This window comes from Schistocerca serialis, chromosome 7 (genome assembly GCF_023864345.2).
Source record: "Schistocerca serialis cubense isolate TAMUIC-IGC-003099 chromosome 7, iqSchSeri2.2, whole genome shotgun sequence".
NCBI classification, from domain to species: Eukaryota; Metazoa; Arthropoda; class Insecta; order Orthoptera; family Acrididae; genus Schistocerca; species Schistocerca serialis.
The window spans coordinates 506498324-506525404 of record NC_064644.1 but is presented as its reverse complement, the minus strand read 5'-3'; the positions used below and the strand labels follow the sequence as shown (position 1 = coordinate 506525404).

The window sequence follows — 27081 nt, the reverse complement described above, 5'->3', positions numbered from 1 at the left end:
TTTTGCTCAGCTGTTTGAAAATCAAATTACGTAAGGGGTTTATCAGCACAATCATTCATAAATTTTTCTAAGGGGATGTTTCACACCGTCATTTGCAACTTAAGTGGTGAAAATCGAGAGCTCCTTGGAGGCAGAGTGGAGGTCAGTCGTGCTTGATGATGAAACGTGGTTTTGCCCTGGAGCCACTGATGGCCGCATATTGGTTAGGAGGCCAGTTGACGGCCTGCAACCAACCTGCGCGGTAGACACACTGGAGTTACACGTGGAGTTATGATCTGAGGTCCGATTCTGTATAACAGGAGGAGCACTGTCGTGGCTGTCCTACGTACCATCACTGTAAATCTCTACGTCAGTCTGGTGATTCAACCTGGTGTGCTGCCATTCATGACCAGCATTCAATGGGGTGTTTTCCAACAGGATAATGCTCTCTCCTACATACCGCTGTTTTAACCCAACCTGCTCTACAGAGTGTCGATATGTTACCTTGGGCTGCTCGATCACCAGATATGTCTCAAAACGAGCACATATGGCACATAGTCCGACGACAACTCCAGCGTAATCCACAAACAGCATTCGCCGTCTCTGTATTGACCGACCAAGTGCAACATGCACGGAATCCGTGCCGCAAACTGACGTCCGGCTTTTGTACAACACAATTCATGCTTATTTGTATGCTTGATTTCAGCATATTGGCGGTTACACCTATTATTAATTTACCAGAATTTCACATTTGCAACGGCTTACCTCCCACTTACATCAACCTGTGATCCAGCTATGTTAATCACTTAAATATATTACCTACAGAAATGTATTCCCAAAATTTCGTTTCACTACATTATTTTTTGGTGTTGCAATTTTTATCTGTCAGTGAATAAGGAATAGAGTGGACACAAAATTGAACCCTGTTGGACTCCCTTTGAGATTTCTCTCCAGTCACTGAAATTGTCTATCCTTCCGAAATTTTTTGAGTTATTCATCACAACGTTTTGCATTCTGTTAGTTAAGAGTGATTCAAACTAGATTTGTGTAAAGGCACCAGTTACATAAAACTTGCGTTTTTCTACGAGAGTAACATGATCTACACATCCAAACACCTTGGGAAGATCACGAAAAGCACCAGCTGGCTATATTTTTCTATTTAATGCTTGTGCTGTTTAATGAGAGAATGTATAAATAGCATTTGAAGTTGATCAACCCTTCTGGAATCAAAACTGTTATATGCTAAGTATCCAGAATGAGATTTTCACTCTGCAGCGGAGTGCGCGCTGATATGAAACTTCCTGCCGATTAAAACTGTGTGCCGGGCCGAGACTCGAACTCGGGACCATTGCCTTTCGCGGGCAAGTGCTCTACCATCTGAGCTACCCAAGCACGACTCACGCCCCGTCCTCACAGCTTTACTTCTGCCGGTATTTCGTCTCCTACCTTCCAAACTACACAGAAGCTCCCCTGCGAACCTTGCAGAACTAGCACTCCTGGAAGAAAGGAAATTGCGGAGACATTGCTTAGCCACAGGTCCCGAGTTCGAGTCTCGGCCCGGCACACAGTTTTAATGTGCCAGGAAGTTTCATATGCTAAGTAAATTGTTTCCACTTAATTGTGAGACTACTATCGAGAACATTACTTTTCCGAATATTTTGGAAGAAAATGCCAGTAAGGAAATTAGACCATAATTGTTTAAGTATGTCTTGTCATCTTTCTAGTGAAGAGATATGTTACATATTTTAGCCTGTATGTCAGTGATACATTGCATATGTTACTGAGGACATTACTTTTTAAGCTGGAATAACTTTTCAGAATTCTTTTTGAAATTCCATCAGGATTCTGTTTGAAATTCCATCAACACCACATGAGCTTTTGTTTTTAGAATTTTCAGAATTATATTTATGTCATTGAAGGATGTTGGTGCTACATCTATTTTTAATATAGTCTCATGCTTCTGCCACTGAACCATGTAATCCTGCTTTTGCTGCTACACTTAGAAACTGTTCGTTAAAAGTACTTGCAACCTGTGAATTATCAGTCACAACAGTGTCATTTAGTTTAATTTTTGTGGTATCTTGTACACTGACTGACTGTCCTGTCTGCTGTTTGACAATGTCCCATATAGTTTTAATCTTATTATCTCCATTATTTACTTCTGTCAGAATGTGCATACTTCTGGACACTGTAGTGACTTTCATTAAAATATTACAGTATTTTTTGTAATATGCAAATAATGTCTGATGTTCACTCACTTTGACCTTTATACAAATTTCCCTCTTCCTCTTGCATGAGATTTCAATTCCCTTGATTATCCACAGCTTACTTGTTTCTTTTTTTTTTAATTAAGCTTCCAGCAATTTTTTAGGAAAGCACTGGTTCAAATGGCTCTGAGCACTATGCGACTTAACTTCTGAGGTCATCAGCCGCCTAGAACTTAGAACTACTTAAACCTAACTAACATAAGGACATCACACACATCCATGCCCGAGGCAGGATTCGAACCTGCGACCGTAGTGGTCACTTGGTTCCAGACTGTAGCGCCTAGAACCGCACGGCCACTCCGGCTAGGAAAGCAATTTTTAAATACCGAGACAAATTTAGTATGGAATAAAGTGATTCAGTTGTCACCCTCAAAGTATCAACATGTCATCATCATATAATCTGTTTGAAAAAGAAAGATAAAGGCAGTAGTAAAGCACTTAGAAACTAAGTTATAAGCCCAACTAACTTCTGTACACAACATAATACGCTACATAGTAATTCTTCAAGCGAACAGGGCTGGAGAGCCACCACATTGTAAACATATCTACTCTCTGATCGTTGGAACTGAAAGTTACAGTTACTAATGTAACAGCATAAAGTTGATAACAGTTGAGTATCAAATATAAGACTAAAATATTCGCAATACAAAACTAGAGTGAAAACTTGGAAAAAGTTACCGAAGTAGTGTCTTTTTTCCTTCTTACGTTGTTGTGGTGCCTTTTTGTGCTGACTCATACTTGTCTAATAATAGTTCGCTGCTTCTACTGCACATCTGTTAATTTTGTAGCATTTTTCACTTTATATGGGTAAAAGCAAGCGGAGATTATGTAACTTCACTGATTGATTTCAGTACAGTGATTATTGCCGTTGCACTCTGAAAAAAAATAAACATTAATATTTGAAACAGGTTTTATGTTGTTTCAATAGTCCTGATATTTATTTCGAAAGAGACCAACTACACAGATGTGTGCTATACGATCGAACCACATGGTACTAATTACTGTTGCACGTGAACTGTGGTAAGTGTCCCTAATCGAAATTCAGTTTCGTGTGTCTTAGGCAGCAATTCACTGTCAAAAAGTATAAGTAAACTACATGTCATACACGTTATAAAAATAGGTAATGAGCTTACAATAGGGCACAGCGCCGCTTGTTTGCACAGTTTAGGCAAAATAAAAATCTCTCGGTAAATATATCACGCCCCTTAAGGTAGGCAATCCAACTTACGCCATCTGCTCCTGGATGGAGATATAAGGTGGGTTGCCTGTCTTAAGGTGCGTGATGTATTTTGTGGGCCACTTTCATTTTGAACACCCTGTAGATCGTACTGTGATGTATTAGGTGTGATGACGCTGTTGTCGTTGTTTTTCCAGAATAGAGAAGCACCAGGCTGGCGGGCTGGGGGCTCGTGTCGCTGGGCCGCTCCACCCTCCTGGAGCTGGAGGGGTGGCTCATCTACCACTGGCTGCAGTCCACCGCGGACTACCCCTGCTGTGAGTACAGGAAACCTGTCAGCCCGCTGCCACAGATTTTATAGTATATTATCAGCCCAAGCATCTCGCCTCTATTTGCCACCAAAATTCTGTAGCTTTATAGGAATGAGCTTACACATAGTGAAATATCTATTCGAAATAGTGAGTTGAAAACCTACCTTGAAAAATTAAGCTAAATGTTCATTTAAAATTTTGAAAAAAGTTTCACCCAGATTTTCAGCCTGTATTCAGATGTGACTACCTGATAAAGCAATCTGGTTGGCATATTTCAACGCAGCTGTAGTGCCTTCACCACTGTTGTAAAGTTTCCGGGAAGTATATTGATAAATCTTATCTATAAATACTATTGCTTTGATGAAGAGACGTACAATGACTTTCATCTTGTAGACGAAATTCGCGCAGAACAGATGTATTTACCATACGTTCGATATGAAACTAACCAACCATGGGAAGAATTTTTTATTTCTGATAAATAATAACGAAACTTATGTAGATAGACTGATCTGATGGCGTCGCTGCTCCGAATTGTATACATCAGCGGGCTGCATCATATCGAATTGCCTGAAATCTGTACATATTGCGAAAGGCAGCGGAACAGAGTGTGGCGAAGTAAGGCAAGTACTTGCATGTGGATGAAGATGAAATGAAATGATTGCAACAACACAGACACCCAATCCCCGAATGAATATAGTCTCCGACCTGGCTGAGAATCGAACTCCGGACCCCGCAATCTGGAAAGAGAAATGCTAAGTACTAGACCCGGAGCTACAGACTGAGTTACCATTTCTTTCAAACGCCCGTAGATTACCTCGTAAACCTCGACGAAACTGCACAGTTTGCTGCTCCAGTTCAACACTATTGATAGCAGTGTGGTACACTTCACTTTTGACATGACCCCATACAGAAAAAGCAAGAGGTTTGAGGTTAGGTGATCTTGGAGGCAAAGGTACAGGGCCTGACTAACCTGTACGCACATCTTGGAGCATATTGGCGCGTTACATGTCGGCTGACATCAGCAGAAAAAATTTCCGGTGCCCATCACTTATTCATCGCATTCTCCAGAATGGCCCATGGTGAAATTTGAGCCCAACTAGATGGAGACTTAATTAAAAAGTTTATATTCCATATACATTTCTACTGATCAGGAAAATATTTCATACCTGACGTCAGCAGCTCGTAGCCGTGCACATGCAATTATCTCGCAAATGGTTCATTCACCGATGCATGTTTACTGGAATGTTTTTGCTTCTGCTGTCGAGAAAGGCCTCAGTGTTAACAGGGTACTGTTACTGGACTCTTCGTGCGTACCTTGAAGGTCTTAGTTTTTCCATGATGTAAGAGAAAGTTTGCCAGGAGATCAGGAAGAGCGAGAAGAAAACATTAAACATGTAGGAATAACTAGCAAAACACAGTGGATAGGACTGTTTGTTACTAAAGAAGAAGCCAATAACGATTAAACACAATTCTAACTGCTTGGAAGTCTGGGAGTTGAACAAATTTCTGGGTAGGATACACGGGGTACCCCCATCCGTTAGGGAAGAAAATATAAAAATGCAGCAACCAACTGCTTCTTGTATACCTATATTTATATCCAGACGCTTTCGGATTTTTACCCACCTTCAGGCGTCGTAATACATTTGTGTATTTCATCCAATACTACATTTTTGGCGACTGTCTTTTCAAAGTTGCAGCTCCATTTTATTCTGTAACCCGTAGTCGCAAATTTAGCATTTATATGTATAGCACGCACACTTTTAGCTTCGTGAATCCAGATACAAAACAGGGACTACAGGTTACAAAATGAAAAACGTCTGCAGTGTTAAGTCGTCAGTCTTTCGAATGGCCTGATGCTATCGTACAACTTTTGTTGTCTTTGCTTCTCTCGTCGTCTCTGTGTAACTTTTTTTTTTTTTTTTTTTTTTTGGTCTTCAGTCTACTGACTGGTTTGATGCGGCCCGCCACGAATTCCTTTCCTGTGCTAACCTCTTCATCTCAGAGTAGCACTTGCAACCTACGTCCTCAATTATTTGCTTGACATATTCCAATCTCTGTCTTCCTCTACAGTTTTTGCCCTCTACAGCTCCCTCTAGTACCATGGAAGTCATTCCCCCACGTCTTAGCAGATGTCCTGTCATCCGGTCCCTTCTCCTTATCAGTGTTTTCCACATATTCCTTTCCTCTCCGATTCTGCGTAGAACCTCCTCATTCCTTACCTTATCAGTCCACCTAATTTTCAACATTCGTCTGTAGCACCACATCTCAAATGCTTCGATTCTCTTCTGTTCCGGTTTTCCCACAGTCCATGTTTCACTAGCATACAATGCTGTACTCCAGACGTACATCCTAAGAAATTTCTTCCTCAAATTAAGACCGGTATTTGATATTAGTAGACTTCTCTTGGCCAGAAATGCCTTTTTTGCCATAGCGAGTCTGCTTTTGATGTCCTCCTTGCTCCGTCCGTAATTGGTTATTTTACTGCCTAGGTGGCAGAATTCCTTAACTTCATTGACTTCGTGACCATCAATCCTGATGTTAAGTTTCTCGCTGTTCTCATTTCTACTACTTCTCATTACCTTCGTCTTTCTCCGATTTACTCTCAAACCATACGGTGTACTCATTAGACTGTTCATTCCGTTCAGCAGATCATTTAATTCTTCTTCACTTTCACTCAGGATAGCAATGTCATCAGCGAATCGTATCATTGATATCCTTTCACCTTGTATTTTAATTCCACTCCTGAACCTTTCTTTTATTTCCATCATTGCTTCCTCGATGTACAGATTGAAGAGTAGGGGTGAAAGGCTACAACTTTGTCTTACACCCTTCTTAATACGAGCACTTCGTTCTTGATCGTCCACTCTTATTATTCCCTCTTGGTTGTTGTACATATCGTATATAACCCGTCTCTCCCTATAGCTTACCCCTACTTTTTTCAGAATCTCGAACAGCTTGCACCATTTCATAATGTCGAACGCTTTTTCCAGGTCGACAAATCCTATGAAAGTGTCCTGATTTTTCTTTAGCCTTGCTTCCATTATTAGCCGTAACGTTAGAATTGCCTCTCTCGTCTCTTTACTTTTCCTAAAGCCAAACTGATCGTCACCTAACGCATTCTCAATTTTCTTTCCCATTCTTCTGTATATTATTCTTGTAAGCAGCTTCGATGCATGAGCTGTTAAGCTGATTGTGCGACAATTCTCGCACTTGTCAGCTCTAGCCGTCTTCGGAATTGTGTGGATGATGCTTTTCCGAAAGTCAGATGGTATGTCGCCAGACTCATATATTCTACACACCAACGTGAATAGTCGTTTTGTTGCCACTTCCCCAATGATTTTAGAAATTCTGATGGAATGTTATCTATCCCTTCTGCCTTATTTGACCGTAAGTCCTCCAAAGCTCTTTTAAATTCCGATTCTAATACTGGATCCCCTATCTCTTCTAAATCGACTCCTGTTTCTTCTTCTATCACATCAGACAAATCTTCACCCTCATAGAGGCTTTCAATGTATTGTTTCCACCTATCTGCTCTCTCCTCTGCATTTAACAGTGGAATTCCCGTTGCACTCTTAATGTTACCACCGTTGCTTTTAACGTCACCAAAGTTTGTTTTGACTTTCCTGTATGCTGAGTCTGTCCTTCCGACAATCATATCTTTTTCGATGTCTTCACATTTTTCCTGCAGCTATTTCGTCTTAGCTTCCCTGCACTTCCTATTTATTTCATTCCTCAGCGACTTGTATTTCTGTATTCCTCATTTTCCCGGAACGTGTTTGTACTTCCTCCTTTCATCAATCAACTGAAGTATTTCTTCTGTTACCCATGGTTTCTTCGCAGCTACCTTCTTTGTACTTACGTTTTCCTTCCCAACTTCTGTGATGGCCCTTTTTAGAGATGTCCATTCCTCTTCAACTGTACTGCCTACTGCGCTATTCCTTATTGCTGTATCTATAGCATTAGAGAACTTCAAACGTATCTCGTCATTCCTTAGTACTTCCGTATCCCACTTCTTTGCGTATTGATTCTTCCTGACTAATGTCTTGAACTTCAGCCTACTCTTCATCACTACTGTATTGTGATTTGAGTCTATATCTGCTCCTGGGTACGCCTTACACTCCAGTACCTGATTTCGGAATCTGTCTGACCATGATGTAATATAATTGAAATCTTCCCGTATCTCCCGGCCTTTTCCAAGTATACCTCCTCCTCTCGTGATTCTAGAACAGGGTATTCGTTATTGCTAGCTGAAACTATTACAGAACTCAATTAGTCTTCTCCTCTTTCATTCCTTGTCCCAAGCCCATATTCTCCTGTAACCTTTTCTTCTACTCCTTCCCCATGCAACTGCATTCCAGTCGCCCATGACTATTAGATTTTCGTCCCCCTTTACATACTGCATTACCCTTTCAATATCCTCATACACTTTCTCTATCTGTTCATCTTCAGCTTGCGACGTCGGTATGTATACCTGAACTATCGTTGTCGGTGTTGGTCTGCTGTCGATTCTGATTAGAACAACCCGGTCACTGAACTGTTCGCAGTAACACACCCTCTGCCCTAGCTTCCTATTCATAACGAATCCTACACCTGTTATACCATTTTCTGCTGCTGTTGATATTACCCGATACTCATCTGACCTCCCGCGCCCGGGTTCCCGGGTTCGATTCCCGGCGGGGTCAGGGATTTTCTCTGCCTCGTGATGACTGGGTGTTGTGTGATGTCCTTAGGTTAGTTAGGTTTAAGTAGTTCTAAGTTCAAGGGGACTGATAACCATAGATGTTAAGTCCCATAGTGCTCAGAGCCATTTGAACCATTTGAACTCATCTGACCAGAAATCCGTGTCTTCCTTCCACTTCACTTCACTGACCCCCACTATATCTAGATTGAGCCTTTGCATTTCCCTTTTCAGATTTTCTAGTTTCCCCACCACGTTCAAGCTTCTGACAATCCACGCCCCGACTCGTAGAACGTTATCCTTTCGTTGATTATTCAATCTTTTTCTCATGGTAACCTCCCCCTTGGCAGTCCCCTCCCGGAGATCCGAATGGGGGACTATTCCGGAAACATTTGCCAATGGAGAGATCATCATGACACTTCTTCTATTGCAGGCCACATGTCCTGTGGATACATGTTACGTGTCTTTAATGCAGTGGTTTCCATTGCCTTCTGCATCCTCATGTCGTTGATCATTGCTGATTCTTCCGCCTTTAGGGGCAATTTCCCACCCCTAGGACAAGAGAGTGCCCTGAACCTTCTATTCGCTCCTCCGCCCACTTTGACAAGGCCGTTGGCTGAATGGGGCTGACGTCTTATGCCGGAAGTCTACGCCTAAATCCTCTATAATTTCCTTCATTGTTCTGGACTTGGCCTCCCTTTATTATTTTCCCTTTTATCGCTCCTTCCGATCCCAAAACAACTATTCATGGATATCGTTTAGGCTGTTACAATGTTGAAAGTGCAGGGCGCGGGCACTGTCGACAGCCCTTCAGCTCCTTCAGCTCACTCGTGCGCATGCGCAGCTAGTATAGGCCATCCGACGCCAGCCCCTTTTACAAGCGTTCTGTGCGTGCTCTCAAACAACGTGACCAACCCCGTGCCCGTGTGCGTTCGACTCCCCCCCCCCCCCCCGGACCACGGAACTGTCACATTTTCGAATAGGTCTCCCTCGCCTACTACGTTTAGCACTGCTTTATTTCTTAGTTCACCTGTCCACTTAATTTTTAACGTACTTCAGTTTCGTTTCTTTACTATAGTGTGGTCCAGACATACGCTTTAAGGAACAGCTTCCTCAGTTCCACATCAAATTTGAATATCAGCAGATCTCTCTAAATAAAGAATATTCTCTTTCCCTATGTCAACACACTTCTGATATCTTCCTTACTTCAGGCATCCAGTGTAATTTTCTAGAGAAAAGAATTCTTTTACATGTTCTACTAATATCAAAATGAAGTTCATTTTGATATTAAACAAGTGGTTATTTTCCTACTACTCGCCGTCGTGGTTGTGGTGGTCTGCTCAGTACAGCACTAGGCTGCAGTCCTTTAGGACCCAGTTTCAAACCCAGGTAGGGGCGCGGAGTTTTACTAACTCCAGTCCCTCTAGGAGGGCCACAGGTCCACTCAGCCTGCTATCATCTGAGTACTATGCAGCTTTCCCAAAGGTAAAAGGCTTCTGGGGCGATGGGCCCGGTATCCTTCCACTTCCAGTGCCATAGTGGAGAAAGGCCGCACTCTGCATGCAGTCAGGCCATTAGCCAAGTCATTGACTTCCGTCACAGACTTTACCTGTACCTTTCACTACTCTTTATCACTCTTTGGTCTCTGCTCAGTTTATCCTCAAGCCACATAATGTATTCATCCGTTCCTTCCAACTGGTCTAAGTCATCTCTACGTCCGGCAGAGGCATACCGCCTGGAATAGGGCCATGGCTAGCAAAGCACTGTGATTTACAAATGAACCTGCAACTAACGACAAATTGGACCAAATATTAGTCACCCCCCTGGAGATCTCACGTTAATACAGTGCCACACCGCGTCTAGCCTTTATAATGGCTTCTATTCGGCGAGGAAGAGAGTCCACATATTTCTTCAGCTACTCCATGTCCAGATAAAGTCACTCTTCGATGATTAGATCCACTACAGCTACCATATTATGAGGATGTTATTGGCTTCGTTTCAACCGCTGCTCCAAATAGCCTCAGACATTTTCTATGGGATTCTGACCGGGTGATTTAATGGAGTAGTAGTAGAGTTGCGACAGGCTGCTTCAGCGTTCGTCAGACCAGTTTGAAACCAGTTTCTGTCATTTTGGAAGATATCATGAAAATGTAGAAGAAAGTAGAATAGCTGGTCACGGAGAATACTGAAGTAAACATCTTGATTCATGTTCAGGGTAACTTGAATGAGTGGGACCAAGTCATGGTACGAAAAAAATTACGGAAACACTTGCAGCCTGAATTGCACCGCCTGCTCACAGCGAGTGTAGCTCCCGACTCCAAATGTCCATTTCATGCACTTCCCTTCCAGAGTCCACTGGTAAACTGGTTGAGATGGAACTGCATTCACTGACAGCAGCATCTCCTGTAGAGCTTGAAACCGATTATCGCTGACAAGGCGCGACGCTTGTCCCTAGTCTCTGTCAGTCAGCATCTTTATAGCACTGTTCCTGTGCTGCATTACATGGCTACGAGTACACTATTCTGGGTTGATACAGCAACAAATCGGACAACTTGATTCAGCGTGTGATCATGTTCACATCAGTAGGGCAGCGGGACCAGTTCAGAGACAGGTAAACTTCGGGCGATGTATCACTTCCAGAGCGTCGCTTCACGTCACGCCCGGTGAGCACCATTTCCAAAACACACTGCCAGGCATTGAGAAAAGTTTCAGGATTTCGATATCCTGCAGCTGTGTTAGTAATACATGCTTGTGACACCATATAGCCACATACGGCCACAACTGGCAAGTACTAGTTATCGACGGCCACATCAAGGCCAGATAACTATCTTATCACATCCGGTATCATGTTACACATCCGTTGTCATATTACACACTTGGGTTCATTGGTGCCCCGACTCCATCTCCCAAGGGGAACCACTGGGAACTGATCAAAAGGGCCCATGTGAAGCCCCCAGGCAACTGTGCGCCCTATATTCAAGATCCTGACGTAACTCTGTAATGGCCACATGACTTAAAATTGGTGGGAAACCCATCTTAACCAATGGGACCAGTGAAGTTCAAGCACCCTCTTCTCCTTCGCCTTATCATCTTTTGTAATTAGCTCAACCCTTCATTAGAGGTCTTAACATCGCGCTCTCTCTCTCTCTCTCTCTCTCTCTCTCTCTTTCTCTCTGTCTTTCTGTCTATCTATCTATCTATCTATCTATCTCTATATATACACTACTGGCCATTAAAATTGCTGCACCAAGAAGAAATGCGGATGATAAACGGATATTCATTGGACAAATATATTATACTAGAAGTGAAATGTGATTACATTTTCACGCAATTTGGGTTCATAGATCCTGAGAAATCAGTACCCAGAACAACCACCTCTGGCCGTAATAACGGCCTTGATACGCCTGGGCATTGAGTTAAACAGAGCTTGGATGTCGTGTACAGCTACAGCTGCCCATGCAGCTTCACCACGATACCACAGTTCATCAAGAGTAGTGACTGGCGTATTGTGACGAGCCAGTTGCTCGGCCACCATTGACCAGACGTTTTCAGTTGGTGAGAGATGTGGATAATGTGCTGGCCGGGGCAGCATTTTCTGTATCCAGAAAGGCCCGTACAAGACCTGCAACATGTGGTCGTGCATTATCCTGCTGAAATGTAGGGTTTCGTAGGGACCGCAATGTCAGCAAAAACGGATGCGACCATCATGATGCTGTAAACAGAACCTGGATTGATCCGAAAAAATGACGTTTCGCCATTCGTGCACCCAGGTTCGTCGTTGAGTACACTATCGCAGGCGCTCCTGTCTATGATGCACCGTCAAGGGTAACCGCAGCCATGGTCTCCGAGCTGATAGTCCATGCTGCTGCAAACGTCGTCGAACTGTTCGTGCAGATGGTTGTCGTCCTGCAAACGTCCCCATCTGTTGACTCAGGGATCGAGACGTGGCTGGACGATACTTTACAGCCATGCGAATAAGATGCCTGTCATCTCGACTGCTAGTGATACGAGGGCGTTGGGATCCACCACGGCGTTCCGCATTACCCTCCTGAACCCACCGATTCCATATTTTGCTAAAAGTCATTGGATCTCGACCAACGCGAACAGCAATGTCGCGATACGATAAACCGCAATCGCGACATGTTACGATCCGACCTTTATCAAAGTCGGAAACGTGATGGTACGCATTTTTCCTCCTTACACGAGGCATCACAACAACATTTCACAAGGCAACGCCGGTCAACTACTGTTTGTGTATGAGAAATCGGTTGGAAACTTTTCTCATGTCAGCACGTTGTAGGTGTCGCCACCGCCACCAACCTTGTGTGAATGCTCTGAAAAGCTAGTCATTTGCATTTCACAGCACCTTCTTCCTGTCGGTTAAATTTCGCGTCTGTAGCACGTCATCATCATCTTCGTGGTGTAGCAATTTTAATGGCCAGTGCTCCCGTTCGCTGAGAGCCTCCCATCAATGATGTAGTTATATCATGACCTTGAATATAACTCGCACAGTTGCCTGGGTGATTCCCCTGGGTACTCTTGTTCATTTTCCAGTTGTTCACTGAGCCGCGGGAGTGGGAGCACCAAGGAGCCCAAGTGTGTATGGTGACACGAGATGTGTATCATGACACAAATATCCGCGCAAGCCATTTAACTGCAGTTATTCAACACAAGTAGCTGGCACATACACAACGTTTTAGTGCCATGACCTACGTCAGTAGTGATGGGTACCAGGTCTAGAAGATCTACAGCGCTCCAAAGCGAGCAGCATGCTGTTTTGAGAGGGTTACCAATGTTTTGTACAGTTAGCTTATACGCCTCCGTCAACAAACGGCGACTGTTCTAGACTCTGGTGCGTTGCGGAACAATTGTGGCCCCGTGTGCCAGCCATGTGACTGCAGCCGCCACTGCCTGACACGTGACCTGCGCACGTCGCCGGGTTAACTGCCGGAGCGCCACACGCCCACGTGTCGCGCCTGTACGCTGCATCGACGCCCAGTATCTTCAGCCAAGCCCATAAATCACGTCTCATTAGCACTGTGGAGCGAGCGCGCCATTACGCTGCCTCTCACCAGCTATTTTTAGTAGCTGAGTTCCTTGAGTGTGGGCGACCACCTAGCTGCTACAGTTTCACACCCTGAAGGTCCATGTTTCGCTCGCGACGTAACTTCTCCTCCATTCTCACGTATTCTGTTACATTTTCACATTTACTCTGCATGCCACCTTAAGATATAAGATACAGGAAACTTCGTGAACCACTGTCAAATGGTTCAAATGGCTCTGAGCACTCAACTTCTGAGGTCATTAGTCCCCTACAACTTAGAACTAGTTAAACCTAACTGACCTAAGGACATCACACACATTCATACCCGAGGCAGGATTCGAACCTGCGACCGTAGCGGTCTCGCGGTTCCAGACTGCAGCGCCTAGAACCGCACGGCCACTTCGGCCGGCGAACCACTATTTCTCCATTTTGCTACTCCAGTAGTGAATGCTGATGAACCTCAGTATGAGTTGGAAACCCTCTAACTTTACCACCATGAGCTCTGCGCGAGATAAATGCTGCCTGACGAAACATATGCAGCACACGGAATGGAACGAGACTACGAAATGAAACTACGCGTGTTGAGAGGGTATGTGATGTTATTTCAGTGAAAAAAACAGAGGCACATTTACAAAGAACTTGGCAATATGAGCACACTTAGCGGTACGAGTCCACTGATCAGAGTGGTGTTGCACCCTGTCTGACCCGCTGATTCGGTTGGGAAGGGCGTAATAAAGGCATTATATTCTCTCGCGAGGCAATCTGGCTCACAAGTGTTGTAACTGGCACTCGATATCCTGAACGATGACACTGGCATGGCACTGACTTCTGAGCTGGTCCCACAAATGCTCTGCTGGGGACAGATCTGTGGATCTTGTTGGCCACAGGGCTACCTCAGCATCACACTGAGAGTTCATATAGACACCTGCCATGTGTCGACGAGCATTGCCGTGTTGAAAAATGCCAAGACGAAGCTGTCGCATGAGATGTAACACATAAAAACGCAGAATGTCTGTGATATACCGTACCGTCTCTGATAGCACCCCACTCTATGACACCAGGAGTAACATTGCTGAGAAGCGGGGTGTTATCAAGACTATCAAGACCTTAGCGGACAGTGCTGAACCTGAGTTGCTCGACGCGGAGATGGAACATCTCCACAATGCACTAATGAAGAACGGATATTCGTCCGCTGAAATAAAACGCGCGTTGAGACAGTCACGCAGAAACCATAGTGACGTACAGGCTACTGCAAAATCTAAGGTTTTCCTGCCATCTGTTAAAAATGTAACGGAAAGAATAGGGAGGATCTTGACGAAGCGGAATATTACCGGAATTTACAAGCCTACCAGGAAGATACAGGAATGCCTTAAGCCTGCCAAGGACGCTCGCAAACCATTGGAAAAAGCTGGAGTGAATAGGATCCCATGCAGCTGTGGAGATGTTTATGTGGGTACCACCAAAAGGACTGTTTCAAAACGTTTGGAAGAGCACAAGGCCAATTGTAGAAGAGGAGAAACGGAACGATCAGCTGTTGCGGAGCGTGCTTTCCAGCCAGGTAACCACCGTATTCATTTTGAGGAGACGCAAGTACTAGCGGCCACAAGCGGATACTACGAAAGGCTCTACAGGGAGGCAATCGAAATCGCCAAACTCCCCAATAATTACAATCGAAAGGAGGAGGGCGTGAAATTAAACGGTATGTGGATGCCGGTGTTGAAGAAGAAGTGTACCACCCGTCCACCACTGGGTGATGGCAACGGCGATCGACGGCAGCGGACAGCGGCCAATTGCACTGACGTTTTCAAAACACGTGACGTCACGCCTCAGCGCGGAAGCGCGGTCACGGAATTTAGCGGCAGTCATTAGCGAGCCAGTCGGTGTGTTGGACCTTCCATCGAGCTACAGACCGCTTTGAATATGTCCTCCACAGACGGGGACGAAACTTTGGGAATTGACACAGAATTCATCAACCAACCACGGCATAACAGCCCGGATAATTATAATGGAGATGATTGTTGAGCTTCTCCAAAACATTAGAAGTATCGAACCTCTTCCCAGCTAGCTGCCATACCAGCCGACAGTCCTGACTCGGGGTAGTGCAGAACCGCGATTTATTGCTGAACACAATTCGACGCCACTGATCAGCAATCCATGCTTCCCAGTCACGGCATCACTCCAAACGCAGCTGTTTGTGTTAGTGACGTGAATGGCGGCCATAGTCTGGCTGCTACTAGTCACTGACCAATGTTGTGGGGTGACACACAGTATGTTGCAGGAAGTCCATTACTTGTTCTCAGATGGTGGGTGCAGGAGTGGAGGGGTTACGATGTGCTCGGTGCACAATACGACGATCGTGCCCTGCGGTGGTCAGATACGGTCGATAAGAATTTTGAAGGTGAGCGCGCTTGCCCCCGCGTTCCCCTCCAGTCCAGCATCGTGCCACTGTCACATTCGAATGCGCCACAAATTTGGTTACTGCACTACTCGAACAACCGGCCTAATGGAGACCCACAATGCGGCCCATTTGGAACTCTGTCAGCTGCTGATTATGTTGTCTAGCACGAGCTCATGGCCTCACCGTGTTCTTCACAGCGATCACTAAACACCTAACGCTGTTCATGCCCCTTACAGAAATGTACTAGGCCTGGCAATAGCACTAAACGCGAACGACAGTAATACATTCTACCTGTCACAGAGAAGTCTAATCATTTACATACCTGCCGATCATGCGTCCGTACACCAAGTTACGTCGACACTGGACCATTTCTCCTGGGTGCTTCATTTCTTTCGTCAGGCAGGAGAAAGAAATGTATCGCCGTCAGAATTTCAGTACTAGACTACATTATATCGCTCAACTTCTCTCTCGTAGCTATTAGATGTGGATGAGCATTTCCCCCCGGCACTTTCACGCCTAGGAAACAAACGGTGACGAAATATTCAATTTCGATTGTAAAGATGTTCGGTGGAACAAATAGACAGCTCAGGCCACTGGCAATAATATTGCACAGCATTCTCATCCCCTCGGTGAGGTGCTCAATCACGTTAGCGTCACAGAGAACGGGCCAGATTTGCTGGTACGGACCACAGTCGAAGGTCTTATCCATATCTACTTCCTCTGTTGGTCCCCATACTATAGGAATGATGAATATTTCAATACCGCTCTCCCACTGAGCACGTCCCTGAAAGAGGTGAAAAATACGCTCGCCACAAAAAAATTTACTCATCCCTCTGAAAGAGCATACTGGGAACTTTGCAGCGCTGTAGATGGTGTAGAACTGTTAGCAGACATGTCATCCTCGACCGCTGAAATGAGTCGCGCCAGTAAAGTGATGTGTATGTGGCAGTCGTTTCTACGGAATCTGCGCTGTCATATGGATCGATACGGAGACATGACAAATTGGCAGAAAGAAGCTGTCTGCTTGGACGCGCCCATGACCACACCGTGAATAAAATTGCCGGATTTGCCTTGTGTTCAAAGACCAGCTTACTAAGACTGAAGCGATAGTGCAAAAAGTGATAAATCGGTCATGCCTCGATTTTCACCATCCTGCACGACATTTTGAACATGACGTACGTCGCCGCAGTTGTCTTCTACGACTGCTCACACTAATTCAAAAAGCCCACCGAAGCGAGACAACAGGTAAAATGTTCAAGCTGTGTCCCCGTGACTTTTTACTCCGCCCAATTACTATGAATTTGTGCTGGGTGTGTATCACTATGACCGCGTCACAAAGGAACAAAGCAAACAGTGGAAGCATGTGGATTCACCACCACCGACAAAGACAAATATCCAAGCATCGTCGGACAAGTTAATGCTGATAGTTTTGTACGACTACCTTTCGTGTTTTGTTCACATACTACGCTCGGAAATGATAAACCGTCACAGGAACGTACTGCTGAAATCTCCTGACGAGATTACATGAGGCTGTCAAGGCGAAGTATGGAGTGAAGCTGCCCATGGTGTTTTTGCTCTGCGACAGCGCCCCAGCTGATTCTGCACAGGATGTCGTCGCACATACTGATCTTTCTGGAGAGTAGATTCTTCTCACGCCAACCCACTCCATATTCTCCTGATAAAGCACGAGTGATTTATTGCTCTTTCCTCGAATGAAGAAACCAGTGCGTGGAAGGCATTTCCAGAATGGCGAAGAGGCGATTTTCGAGTTACAGCGTTTCCTGCACATCCAAAAAGAGTACTTCTACAACCAGGCCTCCAGCAAATCGTCTGTCGTTCGGAAAAATTTGCTGCATCGAAGAGTGAAACGTAGAGAAGGAATGACACTGCCTCCAACGTCATGGTCGCAGATTTACTTACAATTAATACACTACTGGCCATTAAAATTGCTACACCACGGAGATGACGCGCTACAGACGCGAAATGTAACCGCGATGAAGAAGATGCTGTGATACGCAAACGATTAGCTTTTCAGAGCATTCAATCAAGGTTGGCGCCGGTGGTGACACCTACAACGTGCTGACATTAGGAAAGTTTCCAACCGATTTCTCATACACAAACTGCAGTGCACCGGCGTTGCCTGGTGAAAGGTTGTTGTGAGGCCTCGTGTAAGGAGGAGAAATGCGTACCATCACGTTTCAGACTTTGATAAAGGTCGGATTGTAGCCTATCGTGATTGCGGTTTATCGTATCGCGACATTGCCGCTCGCGGTGGTCGAGATCCAATGACTCTCAGCGGAATATGGAATCGGTGGGTACAGGAGGGTAATACGGAACGCCGTGCTGGATCCCAACGGCCTCGTATCACTAGCAGTGGAGATGACAGGCATCTTATCTGCATGGCTGTAACGGATCGATCCTTAGTAAACAGATGGGGACGTTTGCAAGACGACAACAATCTGCACGAACAGTTTGACGACGTTTGCAGCAGCATGGACTATCAGCTTGGAGACCAAGGCTGCGGCTACCCTTGACGGTGCACCACAGACAGTAGCGCCTGCGATAGTGTACTCAACGACGAACCTGGGTGCACGAATGGCAAAACGTCATTTTTTCGGATGAATCCAGGTTCTGTTTACAGCATCATGATGGTCGCATCCGTGTTTGGCAACATCACGGTGAACGCACATTGGAAGCGTGTATTCGTCATCGCCATACTGGCATATCACCCGGCGTGATGGCATGGGGTGCCGTTGGTTACACGTCTCGGTCACCTCTTGTTCGCATTAACGGCACTTTGATCAGTGGACGTTACATTTCAGATGTGTTACGACCCGTGGCTCTACTCTTCATTCGATCCCTGTGAAACCCTACATTTCAGCAGGATAATGCACGACCGCATGTTGCAGGTCCTGTAGGGGCCTCCTGGATACAGAAAATGTTCGACTGCTGCCCTGGCCAGCACATTCTCCAGATCTCTCACCAACTGAAAACGTCTGGTAAATGGTGGGTGATCAACTGGCTCGTCACAATACAGCCGTCACTTATCTCGATGAACTGTGGTATCGTGTTGAAGCTGCATGGGCACCTGTACCTGTACACGCCATCCAAGCCTTGTTTGACTCAATGCCCAGGCGCACCAAGGCCGTTATTACGGCCAGAGGTGGTTGTTCTGGGTACTGATTTCTATGCACCCAAGTTGCGTGAAAAGGTAATATGTCAGTTCTAGCATAATATATTTGTCCAATGAATACCCGTTTATCATCTGCATTTCTTCTTGGTGTAGCAAGTTTAATGACCTATAGTGTACTTTCCTACTACCCTTCGTATTTTCGTCTTACAAATATCACAAGACGTCATCTTAAAGGCAGTACGCCGGCTGAAGTGGCCGAGCGGTTCCTGGTGCTTCAGTCCGGAAGTGCGTTGCTGCTACGGTCGCAGGTTCGAATCCTGCCTCGAGCAAGGATGTGTGTGATGTCCTTAGGTTCGTTAGGTTTAAGTAGTTCTAAGTCTAGGGGACTGATGACCTCAGATTTTAAGTCCCATAGTGCTTAGAGCCATTTGAACCATTTTTAAGGCAGTACGTCTCTTTTGTGAATCCAAAAAATTCAACTTGCAGAAGTGTGACGTGTACAATAAACATGTTAGTCACCCAAAAGCTGAGTAATGTTAAACGCTGCAAGTCGGGAAGTGAATGGAGAGATTCCGGCTGCTCGCCAGACTAGAAAGCATGGTTTCTTGCGGCACACTGTAGAAGCTAGTTGCATGCAGCGCCTCTTTACTACTGTGCTGCGCCACTGGCACAGTGCTGACACTTCTGAAGGACGAAGTGGCGAGGCGGCAGCACAGCACACGCCAGTAGCGCAGCTTCCCTGCCAAGCCCCCGTCGCGCCACCTGTAGCTGGCTGGCATGGTATTTTTGTTTTGCAGCAGTTGTGCACCCTTCCCCCGCCCCCGCACCGCTCGCACCCCCTGCGCCCGCTGCCGATGTCGCCGCCGCCTAGTGGTCTCGGGTGAGTATCACGCGACGCAATCTTCTCCTCACGCGCACGCCTCATCGCTCTCATACGTGGGCGGCTCATTAAGCACCCGTGTTAGGGATGGAAATGACGTTCTTTTATTTTTTCAAAAACATTTTTTTTTAATTTTTCAACACAGTTCCCATCGTCTGGAATGCCACGGCGAAGTGTGATAGGACCGCTCATGTTCTCTGCATACATAAACCATCTTTCAGATAGGGTGTGCAGCCATCTGCGACTATTTGCTCGTGACGCTGTAGTGTAAGGGAAAATGTGATCACACAGAATGATTGGATGGCTTGTACAGAAATTCTGTGTCGTGAGATGAAAGGCAGGTTGCGTCATATGTGGAAAAATGTAATTTGATGCAGATGAGAAGGAAAAACAATCTTGAAATGTTCGAATACAATATTAGTGGCGTCCTGCTTGACGTCAATTAAACACCTAGGCGTAACGTTGCAAGCCGACGTGAAATGGAACGAGCGATTGAGGTCGGCTATAGAGAAGCGAATGGGCGACTTAGGTTTATTGGGAGAGTTCCAGGAAAGTGTAGCTCATCTATAAAGGATTTCGACTATAGAACTCTTGTGCGACCGATTGTTGAGTACTGGTCAAATTTTCCGGATCCCCACTAGGCTTGATTAAAGGAAGGCTTCGAAGCAATTCAGAGGTAGAGTGCTAGATTTATTATCTGAAGGTTCAATCGAAACGCGAGTATTAAGGAAATGTTCTGAAAACTCAAATGAGAATCATGGAGGGAACAAGGTATTCTTCTCGCGAAACATTATTGAGAAAATTTAGAGATCCTACTACCAGCGACATAGATTTCGCGTAAGGGCAGCGAAGACAAGACAAGAGAAAGCAGGGCTCTTGCGGCAGCATATAGTGCGAATGGAAGAGGAAAGCAAATAAAAAGCAGTAGTATAGCGTACCCACCTCCATGCACAGTATGATGGTTTGTGGAGTACGTGTATAGATGTAGATGTAGGTATACACTTTTCCCAACGTTCTGCCCCTTTTTAAGTCCTCCAAAAAATATCAAGTGTCGAATTCTAAAAGACTATTCTCATTAGCGCAGAATTTTTATACCTACGAGCCATTCATTGATGTTTCTGAACCGTAAGAAATCGCAGGATACTATGCCAAGCGAATATGGGGTACGGTAGCAATAATATGCGCTGGTACGCTGTCGTGGTGAAACAGCTGCACACTCTTCGTCGTCGTATGGGGCTGTCTTCCCTGCAGTCTTTTGTCGAAGCAGCCCAGTGTCCCGTTGTCGTATTTCTAAAAAGACTTATTAGTACGAAGTTCTTTTTTAGGGCCATGAATGTTGTTACGGGTAGCTACAACCTCTTCTCCTGTGCCATCTTCTTTATCTCAGAGTAGCAACCAACGAATTCAATTATCTGTTACATATACAAGTATTACTCCATTGAAGTCTCTGTATTCCTCTACAGTTTTCACATATACAGTTCCCTCAGGTGCAATGGGAGTCATGTTTAGGACCACGCGGCCGCTACGGTCGCAGGTTCGAATCCTGCCTCGGGCATGGATGTGTGTGATGTCCTTAGGTTAGTTAGGTTTAAGTAGTTCTAAGTCTAGGGGACTGATGACCTCAAATGGTAAGTCCCATAGTGCTTAGAGCCACTTGAACTATTTTTGGAGTCATCTTTACATGTCTTAATACAGGTCCTATCATTCATGCTTCTTGTGCTCATCAGTGTTTTAAAATATTCCTTTTCTCTCGGATTCTTCGAGAACCTCCTCATTTCTTGTCTTGTCTGCCCATCTGATTTTCAGTATCCTTAATATCGCCACACCTCAAACGTTTCAACTTCTCTTTTCCCCTTTTCCCAAAGTCTATTATTCACTTCTGTACAATACTGCGATCCAAAAGTACATTTTCAGAAATTTCTTCCTCGAATTAAGGTATGTGTTTGATATTGCTGCACTACATTTAGCGAGGAATGCCTGTGCTATCTTGCTTGTTATATCATCTATGCTGCGATCGTCATGCGTAATTTTACTTCCAAGGTAACAGAATTTCTTCACTTGGTTTGTTTCATGGTCCCCAATTCTGAGGACGACGGTTCAATCCCGCGTCTAGCCATCCTGATATAGATTTTCCGTGATTTCCCTAAATCGCTTCAGGCAAATGCCGGGATGGTACCTTTGAAAGGGCACGGCCGACTTTCTTCCCTATCCTTCCCTAATCCAGTGAGACCGATGACCTCGCTGTTTGGTCTCTTCCCCAAACAACCCAACCAAACCCAATCCAATTCTGATGTCAAGTTTCTCGCTAGTCTTATTTCTGCTGTTTCCCGTTGCTTTCGTCTCTCTTCGATTTACTCTCAGTCCATTTTCTATACTTATTCTATACTTCATTCCATTCAGCAAATCTAGCAATTCTTGCCGGCCGGAGTGGCCGTGTGGTTCTAGGCGCTACAGTCTGAACCGCGCGACCGCTACGGTCGCAGGTTCGAATCCTGCCTCGGGCATGGATGTGTGTGATGTCCTTATGTTAGTTAGGCTTAATTAGTTCTACGTTCTAGGGGACTGATGACCTCAGAAGTTATGTCGCATAGTGCTCAGAGCCATTTTTTGCAATTCTTCCTCACTTTCACTGATGATAGCAAAGTCATGAGCGTATCCTATCATTGATATCCTCTCAACTTGAATTTCAGCCCCACTCTCGAGCATTTCTGTTATTTCCATCATTGCAACTTCGACGTATTCTTGACCTACATCCCTTTTAAATTTCGTTCTTGGTCTCTCATTCTTGTTCTTCCCTATCTGTTCCTTCTTCGTATTGTATTTACCTATAGCGTTTACACACTTTTCTGAGAAGACCGAACAAATTGCACCAGTTTACATCGCCAAACGCTTATTCTAGAACGACGTCCTACGAACCTGTCTTGATTTTTCTTAAGTCATGTTTCCATTATGCACTCTATGCATCCCAAAAATCGTTGCTATAACTTTTCCAGTCGATGGGACCGCCTTCGCCCTCCTGCGAGTAGTTTCACCGGAAACTAGTCTGATTTTTATCACTGGCTGGATTTCAGGATACATTAATGATTCTAGGCCTTTTATACAATGAAACTCGACGCAAGAAGTTCTTCCAAACTCGTTTGAAGCGTTCCAAACAGAGCTTGGTAGTGGAAGTCGCACCGACTTGCTGTCCACTGTCCCCAATCGCGACATCCTTTATCACCGCCATCTTATCATGTAAATGTAAATATTAATTGCCGTTCCCATCTACAAAGCTACGGCCTTCGTATAATTTCGTTCGACCAACTACAAGAATCAGATGATGGACTTTTTCAATTTTTTCTTCGGTTCCTAGCCTGCTGAGAAATTCTCGCCAAAAGCGGATATTCGACCACGTTTAAATTTGTTGAATAATAACGTTGGCATGAACAGCATCCAGTTTTGCTCTTATTTCACCACACATTTTCCCATCCACAAGCGAACGAACCATATCACTGAGCGATACAACGCTTCAATCCATTTCGGCGAAGCCCACGTAGCACAGCTTACTGAAACGACTTTCAGGTCCAAACTAAGTTATAAATAATTGACATTTTTGTTTCAACGTCGTCTAGCACATGAAATTGCACGATTATAATACTAATTGCGTTAACTATAACATGTGCCTCCACACACGGGTATTTATTGAGCTGCTCTCTTAGATGTATTCGCCGGGACTCTCCAAGTGCACGTATGCTGTGTAATCCAGTGCTAACACCTTTTCTGCTTTTCCTATTAATAAAACACAGTAATGTTTCTGCTTTTGAAAAGTTCTTATCAATAGTTGTAGTGTAGTGTTTGCTCGTTACGGCTTAATTACAGCATCAGACTTACAATATTGTGGCAATTAGGTAATTTTGTCTAATTTAGGATAAGACACGAAATTTATTCCTTCATGATTGTGGTTACTGAATTTTACATGTACTTTTAATTTGAAGGAATCAAAAGTCTGCTACTAGAGCAAGTACGCCAACTCATGCGGGTAAGTAGTGAATAAAGATCTGCAAGAAGAGCCCTTAGTGTTCAAAGCTGCAGAATATATCTTTTGTGCAATGTTGTCAGCGCAGTTACTGCATAAGCTTTTATGATAGAAAATTTAGCGACTCTTCTGCTACAACCAGACTCACTTAAAGTGTAAACCTAAAATATTTTTCTCAACAGCTGAAAATACCAAACTAGAAACTGTCAGTGAATGAGAGTATTCAAAGGGACGAGTGTTTTGCTGTATGGTCAGTTCTTGTAAACTTTTTACCCACCAGTAACTAATTAGTTATTTTCCATTCATCGCTTGCACGGTTTATCGAAATTCCGTGGAATGAGTCAACCAAGAGGATATTAAATTAATCATGTTTAAATATCTCTGCAAGCAGACGATGTATAAAGAACAATCTAAAATGGACGAGACATATAGTCAACTTATAATAATTATGTCTCTAAATCACAGTTTTCGATCAATATCTACAAATAGTGGTAGAAGACTAATAATGCGCAACAACAATAGCAAACAAGAAAATTGTGAAGAAAACAGTTCGGAACATAAAAACATGCAAGTGCCACCTCCAGCATGTGACCAGATGAGATGAAACGCAGATGCCAACAAAAATGCGAGGAACTATCCCACTGAAGATGAAAAAGGCAAAACGCATATGGGAGAAATAAATACAGTACAGCAAGAAAAGGCGGTTTTTATTTACAAAACAAAGAGCTTCGTTTCAAAAAGAATCATGCAACTAACATAAATATGTAATTAATTTGCACTACATAAGCTACAAGTTTCAAAACAATAGTGCTTCTGTTGAAGAATAACCATAGCTCAGTTCGATTTCACATTTAGTTTCTTATTCGTTAGGCATTTTATATCATTGCTTAAACGATCAAAGATTTTAACAGTAGCGTTGTCAGTTAATTAAGAGTAAATAAATTAATTTCACGTTTTAGTATTATGATTTCAGACGTCGGTATTCCTGATAAATTTCCTGAATTACTTACAACAGATTTTCATGAGAGAATCTAATATGCGTTGTGATACTGTACCAAAAATCCTACCAACTTGCTAGTTATCTACAAGACGATTGTGGGAGGACAAAGGACATCAGTTTTACGTATAGTGGAAACATTATCTCTTGGACACGACCCGGCCCTTAATACAGTTCCGTAGGAAGTCATAGAATATAAATAGGCAGTGTATATTAATTTATAAATTTGTTTTCCTAGATCACTTTTAATGTCAACAAATACATAAGTGATTGAACTGTATCAAGCCTATGTCTTGTGGATATTTTTGAAAACATTGGCGGCATATTACACAAATTACAGCTATACAAATACAAACATCAAAAAAAGTTTTGCATCACCTCGGTTCCGGTACAGAAAATTAGAATAGAGATCAACATAAACATCAATTCCGCCCTTTTTATTGCTCATGAAAATCAGACATTGCGTGTTGTACCACCAAACAGCGAGACCTTCAGAGATGGTGGTCCAGATTGCTGTACACACCGGCACCACTGATGCCCAGTGGCACGTCCTCTTGCATTGATGCTTGTCGGTATTGGTCGTGGCATACTATCCACAATTTCATCAAGGCACTGTTGGTCCAGACTGTCCCACTCCTCAACGGCGATTCGGCGCAGATCCCTCAGAGTGGTTGGTGGGGCACGTCGTCCGTAAACAGCCCTTTTCAATCTATCCCAGGCATGTTCGGTAGGGTTCATGTCTAGTCAAGCGATGTCGTTATCCTGAAAGAAGTTATTCACAAGATGTGCATTAATTATCGTCCATAAAGACGAATGCCTCGCCAATATGCTGCCGATATGGTTGCACTATCGGTCGGAGGATGGCATTCACGTATCGCACAGCTGTTATGGCGCCTTCCATGACCACCAGCGGCTTACGTCGGCTCCACGTAATGCCACCCCAAAACAGTAGGGAATCTCCACCTTGCTGCACTCGCTGGACAGTGGGTCTAAGGCGTCTCTGATGATTATCTGGTTGAAGACATATGCGACACTCGCGGTGAAGAAAACTTGATGCCAATCCTGAGCGGCCCATTCGGCATATTGTTGGGCCCATCTGCACTGCGCTGCATGGTGTCGTGGTTGCAAAGATGGACCTCGCCATGGACGTCAGCAGTGAAGTTGCGCATCATGCAGCCTGTTGCGCACAGTTTGAGTCGTAACACGACGTCCTGTGGCTGTACCAAAAGCATTATTCAACATGGTGGCGTTGCTGTCAGTATTCCTCCGAACCATAATCCATAGGTAGCGGTCATCCACTGCAGTAGTAGCCTTTGGGCGGCCTGAGAGAGGTACGTAACCGACAGTTCCTGTCTCTCTCTATCTCCTCCATGTCCGAACAACATCACTTTGGTTCACTCCGAGACGCCTGGACACTTCCCTTGTTGAGAGCCCTTCCAGGCACAAAGTCACAATGCGGACGCGATCGAACCGCGGTATTGGCTGTCTAAGCACTGTTAAACAACAGACGATGCAAGCTGTGTACCTCCTTCTTGGTGGAATGACTGGAAATGATCGGCTGTCTGACCCCCTCCGTCTAATAGGCGCTGCTCATGCATGGTTTTGTACATTTTTGGGCGGGTTTAGTGATATCTCTGAACAGTCAAAGGGATTGTGTCTGTCATACAATATCCACAATCAACGTCTATCTTCAGGAGTTCTGGGAACCGAGGTGATGCAAAACTTTTTTTTTGATGTGTGTAGGTGCATCCAGTTATTGAATAAGATGCTTGTTCATTTCCATTAACAGTTTAGAGATAGTTCATAATATTTCATATGAGCATGGAGAAATTCTTAAGGCAAAGTACTTGTCACAATATAGAATACAATTCGTATTCTGCCTCGAGGAGTAGCTGTTCAGTAAATTATATAGATCTTACTGTAATCTACTTTCATTATCTGCTTTAATGATGGCAATCGAAAGAAATATAGTAACACAATAGTTTCGGGTTGATTGTCGCCTTGAACACTAGCAACTGTCTGCAATAATAAGTTATAATAAACATTTCAAGTCATCAAAATTTAAAGTATATTACCAATTTAGTTTTATTTCACCATCTTGACACACTATCCAGGTAAGAGGCCAACGGAGTTTTCAGTGGTATTACAGGTCATTTGGGACGCTTGAAACTTAAATATTTAGCGTGTACATTTTTGAAAGAT

The 27081-nt window shown here is 44.3% G+C and overlaps 1 protein-coding gene across 1 annotated transcript in view; it reads left to right on the top strand.

Moving 5' to 3' along the window:
- Nucleotides 1-27081, top strand: part of LOC126412256 (tumor necrosis factor alpha-induced protein 8-like protein) — a 951546-nt gene that overhangs the window by 454701 nt on the left and 469764 nt on the right. The window contains exon 3 of the mRNA XM_050081759.1: nt 3621-3740. The gene's annotated coding sequence lies outside the window, so the exon portion shown is untranslated. The remainder of the gene's footprint in view (nt 1-3620; nt 3741-27081) is intronic.